We start from the raw sequence: 10,332 nt of genomic DNA on the forward strand, positions 1-10,332 counted from the left end.
AATTACATGTTATCTGTGTGAACAAGGACACAAACATATGCTAATGTGTGAGAGACTGGACTCAGGAAAATGTATACAGAGAGTGAAATATGAGTCCATTCTGGCAATAAATCAGACCATAAACACTAAACACACGCAGTTCAAGCAAGAGCTCCCAAAACAAAACAATTCTATAATTTCTGCTCAAAACTGATCTGCCCTCCTCGACCACTGAAGCAGACAAATTCAGAAGTGTGGTCTCAGCCAGCTCTTCTCAATCTCCTCCACATGCCGTCTCTCCCTCTGTATTCCATGTGTTTAGCTTTTATTTAATATATATTTTTCTCTTTTTTTATTGCATTACTTTACAGTCAGAAACAGTCACACCTGGGAGCTGCTCAAAACAACAGTGTTTTAATTGGACACTAAACTTTTCCACTGGAACAGCTACATCTCCAATGGTGGTTCATAAAGGCATGGAAAGGATATCTCAGTTTTTAAAAGGCATATTTTGTGGACATATTTTGTTTTTGTTTTTTCATATCCCTTACAGTACACTTTTGTCCCTATTTACCTTCCATTTTGACTTGTTTATAGAATGGATTTAATATGTTTGATAAAACTGTAGGATTCATGATATATCAGTATGTTTGCTCTTAAATTCACTTGTTCTTTTCTATTTTTTTTTTACCTTTGGAGAGCATTGAGGTTACATGGATGTTGCTTAAGATTTATTGGTATTTGTTAAATTGGGTCATTTTTTATCTTTCTAATCTTTTTAATGCTATTTTCTGACTGGTGACACATATGCTTTGGGTAAGTTCAAGGCGATCATCAGTCAAACCAATCTCTGTAGTCCTCTGATTGGATGACTGCAACGTTGTAATCAAATATTTGAGCAGTAAACGAGACAGTGTGCAGGAGTTCTTCTCATTGTTTTCATATTTTGTGGACGAAAAACATTCTCATGTCTGTCCTTTTTCCTCTGCACATCTTTACCACTACAGGGAGCCTAAAATGCTCCAGGAAGTGCGAGGTCTGGTTTGTAGTGCCAGGACCACACTGGGCATAACGCCAACCCACGCTGAGTCTCCAAGCTGTCTGCACTCCCTCACGGCTGTGGCAGTATGATGAAAGAAATACATTTACATTAATCATGTCGCCATGCTTCTCCAAGGACTCTCCCTTCCTGTTGTCCCTCTCTACATAAAAAAACCACACCCAAGACATCGCTAATTAGGTGTAGATTTATTTATTTATTTATTTTTAACCAGGGAAGAGATTTACCATGAGCTATTTTAAAAGTTTGTGGCTGATATTAGGCTACTCGCCGCAGAAAAACAATAATGGTATGATAGAGAAAACTAGTACTATCAGTACAGCTTTAATGGTACACTACTACAGTAGCAGTGGTCCTGTATGTTGTCCTAAGATGTTATGACAAAATATAGCCTTAAATGTATTACTAGGGCTGCAACTAACGATTATTCGATTAATCTGCAGATCATTTTCTCAATTAATTGTTTGGTCTACAAAACATCAGAAAATGCAAAAAACAAATAAGGAAAAAATTGCAAAAAAATTATAAAATATGACCATCACAATTTCCTAGGGGGCTAAATGATGTATTGAAATTGCTTGTTTTGTCCAACCAATAGTCCAAAACCAAATTAAATATTTTGTTTACAATAATTTAAAAGGAGCAGTATGTAGGATTTAGTGACACCTTGTGGTGAAATTGCAGATTGCAACCGTTTGAATACCACTCGGCTCACCCGCTCCTTCCAAGCGTGTAGGAGAAACTACAGTGGCCCTATCTAGAGCCAGTGTTTGTCCGTTCTGGGCTACTGTAGAAACGTGGTGATGCAACATGGTGACCTCTGTGGAAGGGGATGCGCTCCCTATGTAAATGAAAACGGCTTATTCTAAGGTAATGAAAACACAACAGTTCCTATTTTCCAATTATACACTAATGAAAACATACTTATAAATATTATATTCCATTTCTGCCAATAGATCCTCCTAAATGTTACATGCTGGACCTTTAAGACAACGAAAGGAGCAACTTCTTACATTTAAGAGGCTGCAACCATGAAATATTTGGCATATTTGCTTTTAAAATGACAAACAATAGATCAACTATCAAAATAGTTGCTGATTAATTTTCTGTTGATTGACTAATTGATTAATCGACTAATTGTGTTTGCCCTACGTATTACAATGTGCAGTACTGCTAGGATGTTAACAGAGGACTGTATTATATAGTAGTTACATTTGTTCTTATTGTTTCCTCTTTACACTCTTTAACAATATGTTTGGAGAGAGATTATTGTATTAGAAGTGGAGCACTATGTTCAATTTAAATTAATTGCTTGTCTGCTTTGTAGATTTTGCAATAGAATATCATTTATTAATTAAAGCTACCAAATGACTGGGGTGTGCTTCCATTTCACACGCTGAGATGGTGAGCTGAGGATTCTCAGAGGGACCATCAGCACTGCAAAATACAGCAACATAAATAACTTAACTTGTGCATTCACCAAACAGGCATTATAGGTTTTTAATGTTGGCATAATTACTTGATCGTCAGCACAACAGCCTGAGTGTAACTGGGAGTTTATCCTACTTCAGATCTGCTATCACAGCTGCATTTTGATATTTTTCTATGATTTTTAATTAATTATGGCTGACCTCTGGATTTACATGGCTGTATCAGACCATACAGCTGGTTACTAGTGGAGGACAGAGCTCATGTTGCTCGTTTTTGGTTTTCACTTTTATTTCACATATTTGCTTTGCTGTTGAGCATGTATGCACTAGCTTTACATTTTAGGATTTACCAAAAATAACATCTCAAATCTATCCTTTGTGTGGCCTCTTGCCCTTCTTTGTACTATATTTAGTGGTATATTGGCAAAATGATAATAGTTTGGAACAAATTGGGCATATGAATGGACAGAGGTAAATTATGGTGGTTTTATATGTTTTAATGGATATTTTTAATTAAACGATTAGTTGATTGGCAGAAAATTACTCGACAACTATTTTGATAAACAAATAATTTCAGTTATTTTTCAAGCAAAAGTATCACATATCCTCTGGTTCCAGCTTCTCAAATGTGAGTCATGGCGGCTTTACTCTGTTTTATATTGTTGTACATTAAATATCTTTGGGCTTTGGACTGTTGGCTGGACAAAAAAAGATATCTGAAGATGTCACCTTGGGCACTGAGAAATTGTAAAGGGCATTTTTTTCACTATTTTTTTTATATTTCATAGACTAAATTGATCTATTTATTGTGAACATAACTGGCAGATTAAACGATAATGCAAATAACTGTTGTAGACCTATTATACTTTTTACCATAAAACTGGTCACCCATTATAATTAACTGAATTCAAGATGACCAAGGCTTCTGGATGAGGAAAGGAGGAAACTACAGTATAAACTTTTCAAGTCTGATAATTGACTTTGAACCTAGCGGCAATCTCCAGGGCTGAAAAATGAAGCTAATGCAGAAGTGCCAAAATCTGCAGTTCCTCAAATGGCCACTTGAGGTTGGCTCCAAAAGCGAGTCAATCCCAATTAATTAATTAATTAACCCCCATGTTAAACTGCCCAACTTTCCAGCAGAAATAAACATGTTTACAGCGTGGTACAGATTTTGGTCTCTATACCTAATTTCTCTGTTCCTGATAACTGTATGGGGGCTGAATGTTTATACAACTCACCAGTTTAAATTATATTAAGGTTTAAAGTTCTGCATAATTAAGGACGTGGCCACCTTAAGTGACTGGTGGGTGTTGTCACAGGTGGCTGGTTTCAGCAAACGGGCTTCATTCGGCCCGCCTAAGTTCCACCCATGCTTCACGTCTTTGCCCATTTTTGGATTAGCCGGGAGCTGGAGGAGTCAAGCACTGCCAAGACGGCGTCGGCCGGAGCCACCACACTGAGCTTCATACTCGCTTTTCAGAAACCTATGGGTGACATCACAGAGGCTACGTCCATATTTTATAGAGTCTATGCTTTGGAGTACTGAATTAAAATTTTATCAGAAATGATTAGGTAGAAACGAGCTTCAAACCAAGTAGACATTTATAGTAATACTGAAGATGTATCCTAATCTTACTCCTTTTGCAAAGCAGATCATAATTATCAGACTTAGACTGCAGTTGACTGACAACTTGGCTCTGTTAGTCTCCACACTAGATGCGATGGAAATCCTCAGTATGTTTAAAACATGTTCTCAATTAGACTGACAGGCAACCAGCTGGCTGTGTCTCTCAAAACAAATGTTCTCCTCACAAACAAGGTTTATAACTCTACACAGATTTAATTATTGATCTGACCATTAGAAGCAGATGAATGATCAACTTTGTGTCCACTTGGACTAAAGCACATTTAGAAATGAAATAACATGTGGGGCGCCCTGGTAGCTCACCTGGTAAAGCGTGCGGCCCATATATATGGCTGAATCCTTACTGCAGTGATGCAGTAAAATGAAATGACATGCCAGAGGAAGATATAAACTGCTATACATGCCTCTCTGACTTGTGATGACCCATCCTGTTACATTATAGTATAGATACTGATGTCCTGTGACTTTCTCATATGAGTCATTATGTTTTTTCCTAAAATATAACAATACTTTTCTATAAAAAACAAAAAATTAAAAAAGACATTTAAATAGAGATTTTCATGCTGGATCCACAGATGATAGAACCATGTTTTCTCCGAATCTGACACTGACCATGAATTCATTTTTTCAAATGGACTATCCAGAGAAGACATACGCTGAATCTGATCTAGCTTTATAGGCAAAAGCCAAAGGCAAATTATCTTCACATACTCAGTACATAATCACTTTTTAGTTCTCTATTATGGTTTTTAATGTTCCAATTTTCCTTTATCTGTTGAATTTCTCACCCTTTATCTTGTTGATTTGCTGTGATAAACTTGATTAATATTCCAGACATGTAGGTCAGAAATGGATATGCAATTGCAAATAGTATCTACAGAGAACTTTGTCACATCGAAATTTTAAAATACACAGTCACAAATAATACACAAGTCTAATTATCCATGTTGTCTGCAGAGAACCTGCAATGACACTCCAAGTCCATGTCTTTCTTGGAGGAAGGCAAAAATATTGTTTACTCTGAATCAGAATATAAAATTATTTGATGACTATCAGCCCATGCTCACATCTTGCTAATTGCCCGTGAAGTCATTTCCATAAATAATAGCTCCTGTTTATTACAGAAGCCCCATTCATCAAACAGGAGTAATCAAATGATAACTGAAACTTTGAATAATGGCACTTACAGGCTTATATTGGAATACTCCACCACAAAGAAAATTAAGTGCAATTCTGTAGGTCATGACACACCTATTATTTCAACAGGTAAAATATTCCCTTCAGCACAAGCTCATATTAAACATCAAGGTAGAGAATACAAGTTTTATCCAAGTTATCAGCGCTTTAGGGATGGCAATGTCAGTCTGTTGGTCCCTCACTTTGTTCCAGACTTAAATGTCTCATTCACTATGATGATCATGATGATCCCTGACTTTTCTTCTAGGGCTATCCTTACGTCAAAAATGTTACTTATCTGGTGAAATATCTCAATATCCACTGAATGGATTGGAACAAAATTTTGTACAGACATTCATGGTTCCCAGAGGATGTATGGTAATGATGTTGGTCTTCCCCTGACTTTTCCTCTTGTGCACCCACAAGTTTTGAGCGAAATATCTCAAGAACTACTGGATGGATTGCCATGAAATGTGTTACAGACACACATGTTCACCTCAGGATGAAATGCAATAACTTTTTATCTAACGCTGCTAATTAGAAAATGTTAATAGTTAACTCACTAAACTAAGATGGGGACAATGTTAAACATACCTGCTAAACATGGTAGCATGCTGACATTAGCATTTAGCTCAAAGATCCACTTTGCTTGAGTGCAGCCTCACAGAGCAGCTAGTGTGGCTGCGGACTCTTGACTAGAGATGTCCCAAGCGAATCATAAGGATTGGTATCGGGGTCAAAATCTGGGCATATTTTAATGGATCAGTATGCCTTAAAATAAAGGCATTCAAAACCTGGTCCTTTCTTTACTCTGGTGTTGCAGCACATCTCTCCTTTACCACAATCAGCTCTACAGTGCAGAATTTCACTGCATATCAAAGTGAAAATTAGAATGTGAGAAATGATTTGGGCATGCACCAGTGACTGACTGAGTTCAGACACTGAGGTTGGCAAAATACACAGCATCGCTAAACTCTGATGCTAACTGTTAATCATCATTAGTAATGAAAAATTCAGGTAGCCGCCTCTCATGTTTTAGCAGGCGTTCACCGTTGCTTTCACAGGTTAAAATGACAAACATCGCCAGCGGAAGAAAAATAGGCCAAAATGAATCTTGTCTGGTTAAAGTGCTCTCTGCAAGGTGTCGGTACGCAGCCAAAGATCATTTGTGAGGGAACCACCACTCGGTAAAACCACTGTATAATCGCGAGTGGACTGAGCGTTTCTGTGTTTCATTTAAATAAATGTCTGTTATGTCACTATCTATTGCCAAATGAGTTAACACAATGGTGATGGAGCCTGTGGCCAACTAATGAAATTATATTAAAGTCCTTGCATTTACAGTATTATGAACTGGGTGTCTGTGGCAACATTCCTGGAAAAAAATGCTTTATTAAGTTACTGCTAATGCAAACCGAACATTTCCTACTGCTGCACCTTCACATTAAAAGCATTTAACTGGTGAAACATGAGTTGACTTTTAGTAGTCCAACCCATTCTCATTCCCAGGGACGCCCCTCTGCATTGTATACAGACGTACATGGTACCCTTTAGCATGTGTAGGAGACGCCTTCAGAAATTACTTGGTTAGGTAGTAGGAAGTCACGTAACATAAGCGATGTGAGTAGCGTGACGTGACTTGTAACGCAACGTAACTTAAAATAACTCAACATTTTTGGTTTCACACGGGACTCGAACCCCGGTCTCCTGGGTCGAAGTCCTGTGTTTGTTTGAAATCCAATGTGTTTGTCAGTGAGCTTGACACTGACCGCTATTGTTCATCAAAAATGCGTCATTTTCGGCATTTTTTGACAGCAGATCAGTTTGAAATATTGCAGGGAGAAATGGAACAAGAAGGAGCAGCCACAGTGAGCTGTTAGACAAAGAGCTGCAGGCGCCAGGCTGCACACCTCCAACTTTTCAGCGAGGTAACCAACTCTTTTCACTGTGCCCTGCTGTTCGCAGACTCATGCCATGTGCAGCCTAAAATCAGATCACGGTTGCTCACAGAATGATGGAAAAAGGCCAATTATTGCCCGACTTCTTTATTAAAACAGCAATAGTTTCTTTTGTTCCCCCCAGAATTCTGTAACCTGTAGTATTAAACCGCATTTGCTGTTACCACCAGTAACTAGGTGTCGCCAAATCAATTAGGACTAAAATCTTAAAGATTAATATGTTTGAACCAGGACATCCAGATTCTGCTTTCGTTTATGGGTTGCTTTGTAGAAAAATAATGAAAAGGTTGAACAGTATGACTTCAGTTATAAAATAGCCTTAGCTGAAAACCACAATCACAGGCTACTATACAATGAGTATGGCATATCCATTTCACCTCTCTTTTCTAGTCTTGGTGTCATACAACCAGATACTAGCTGCTGCCCTGTTGCTGGGTATCAGCTGACAGAATGAACTATGCTGCAATGAACTAGTATAACTAGTATGACTAACTAACATTACAGATTTCAACTACCTCTGATTCAACAGACCTAAACCAACAAAACAAGGCAGAATGCGTAGATAAATTTGCCAATATTCTGTATATGTCCACTGCAAACACTCATATCAAAATATAATTGCACATTAGTTGAACACTGTCATGTACACAGTATTAGCACAGAGGTGCCCAAAATACTGTTTCTAGGATGGCTTGATCTGGACAGTGTCAAAAAGTATATTTAGCAGAGTCAATTAAGCAATTATATGCTCCATTTCACTGCTGACCATAATGTCCCCCACTGTTTTCTGCTTCAGTACCCGCTGTGTCTCTGTAATCTTTATAGAGTGTTTGATTTAATATTGGTGTACCAGCAAATGTCTGTTTAATATTACAGATATCAATACATTTTCAAGTTGAGATAATCGTGTATTTGAACTTCTTCAGACTGCAGAAAACATTTCAAAAAGGACACAAAAAATGTTAAGTGTTCTGAGTGACTGAAAATAATTAAGAACTGTGATTCCATTTAAACTATGATTAAAACATTTAATTCACTGTTCTATTTACAAGAACCCCTGATGTTACCCTCAAATTAAGTAGAATTAAAAATAACTACATCCAATAGATATTATACTCCTGACTATTGTAGTATCATCTTGTGGTCTTGTGACTTACTGTGATGGAGATTATCCTCCATCTCATGTTGTATGTCTGCTAATATTTTAATACCCGTGTCCTCTTCCTCAAGCAAAAGAGTCTGCTCTGGAGCCCCAAACTACAGTATTTATACTTCCTGACTGTTCCATATTTGAGAAGCAGATGTTTTGTGCCTTTTCTGTAATATGTGTTTGCTAGAAGAAGCATATTGTATAGATATTGTTATTGTTTATTGATTTATGGAGTGGAGTGTGTATGTGTGGGTAGTGACGTCCCCCACTGATGGTTTAGTCCACTCTAATTATTGGTGGGAGGCTATTTAAGGGATGGTCGGCTGTTGTGCTTTTGTCACTCTGTTGCACACGGTGCTAAATACCCACACCAGGGCCGAACAGATGTCTGCCTGAGCCTCCTCACTCATCCACATTTCAAGGCCATCTTCACACTCATCACGTACATTACAGTACAGTGTGGACACAATTTTGTTGCTAGTGGGGTCTCTTGGGTTTTATGACATGACACTGTTAGCTGCCTAATTGAGCTTAAGACGCATGAGATGAGTTTTTTACTTTTGATGAGATGCTGCCTTGGGCTGAGAGACACTTAATTATATCTGGATAAACAAATCAAATTCTAATACTGTTCCCTGATGATAAGCATTAGCAATTTAACTACTGAAGTGACTTGTGGTGCGCCAACAGGTATGAGAATGTGTGACTAAGTAGTCAGTTACATAGCAAGTAGCTCCTAGGCATGGTTGGCTTGCAGTGTATCTTAAACAGTATGTTACGTCATCTTAAGTGATGGATAATTATTTTTCAAATTCAGGAGAAGAAGAAAATTTCCCATTAATTGCCCTCAAGTACAATTGATACAGTACTGTTGTTGGATTGCGGTATCACATATGATTAATGACATGCTTAGTGTTCAACCTGGTTTCTGCCATCACTGGTCACAAATTTAACTGAATTTCCAAAAAAACGGAAAATTAAAATACAAATGAATGCGTGTTTCAATCTGCGTCTGTTATGCAAATATTAAGATTTCACATCAAGATAAACACTTGGAGGCGTTAAATCAATGCAGGACAAAAGGGTGCAACAAGATGACATGATTAAAAGAGCACCAGTCAAACCTCAAATGATGGAAAACCATGTGGAAAATGTAATGGAAACATGACATTTAAGTCATTGTTATGTATTAATTTGAGGAACGTTACAGTCTCCTCGTCAGCCGGCACAGGTCTGATGTTTTCATCTGCACGAACCTGCCCAAACTCAGCAAGAATATTGTTGATTGCCTTTTTAGTTAAATAGCTATAGCAAGTAGGCTAGCAAATGCTCTATGTGGAGCAAAATACAGTATACAGTATCATTGTTAAAATACAACACATTTTCTTGATCTAATTTGATTATAATTGTGTAAAAGATATGGTAATTGTTTAAATTCCATTTGTCTGCCCTACACTTACTCGTTAAAAGCCAATCGGTGTCATCTGAGAAATTGATCAACAAAAGTGTGTGATGAACACACAAACACAAACAAGAGGATGCAGACTTTTTATAGTCAGAGTCCCATCTGAACATGTGGATGAACAGTGAGGCAGTTCGGTCAACTGGAAGACAGAAAGGTACGATTGGGCAATTGAACTGAAAGTTAATGTTTGTGTTGATATTGTTTTCTTCTTGGCTGTTGCAGATTGATGGCAGTTTTAACCTTGACATGTCATCAATCACCTGTGATACTGTGGAGATTGCTGGCGTGTGAGAGTACTGGCTCAGAAGAGAGAGTGAAGGCAACAACACTCCTTCATCACAATAATGATAGAGACCTAACCAAGATGAGAAAAAGACCAGGAATGAAGGATTGAGTCTACGCTCCCACACTGTAATCATTCCAAAGGGTGTTTACCTTCACCACGAGGATCAATGTTTCTATCCCC

This window comes from Siniperca chuatsi, linkage group LG9 (genome assembly GCF_020085105.1).
Source record: "Siniperca chuatsi isolate FFG_IHB_CAS linkage group LG9, ASM2008510v1, whole genome shotgun sequence".
NCBI classification, from domain to species: Eukaryota; Metazoa; Chordata; class Actinopteri; order Centrarchiformes; family Sinipercidae; genus Siniperca; species Siniperca chuatsi.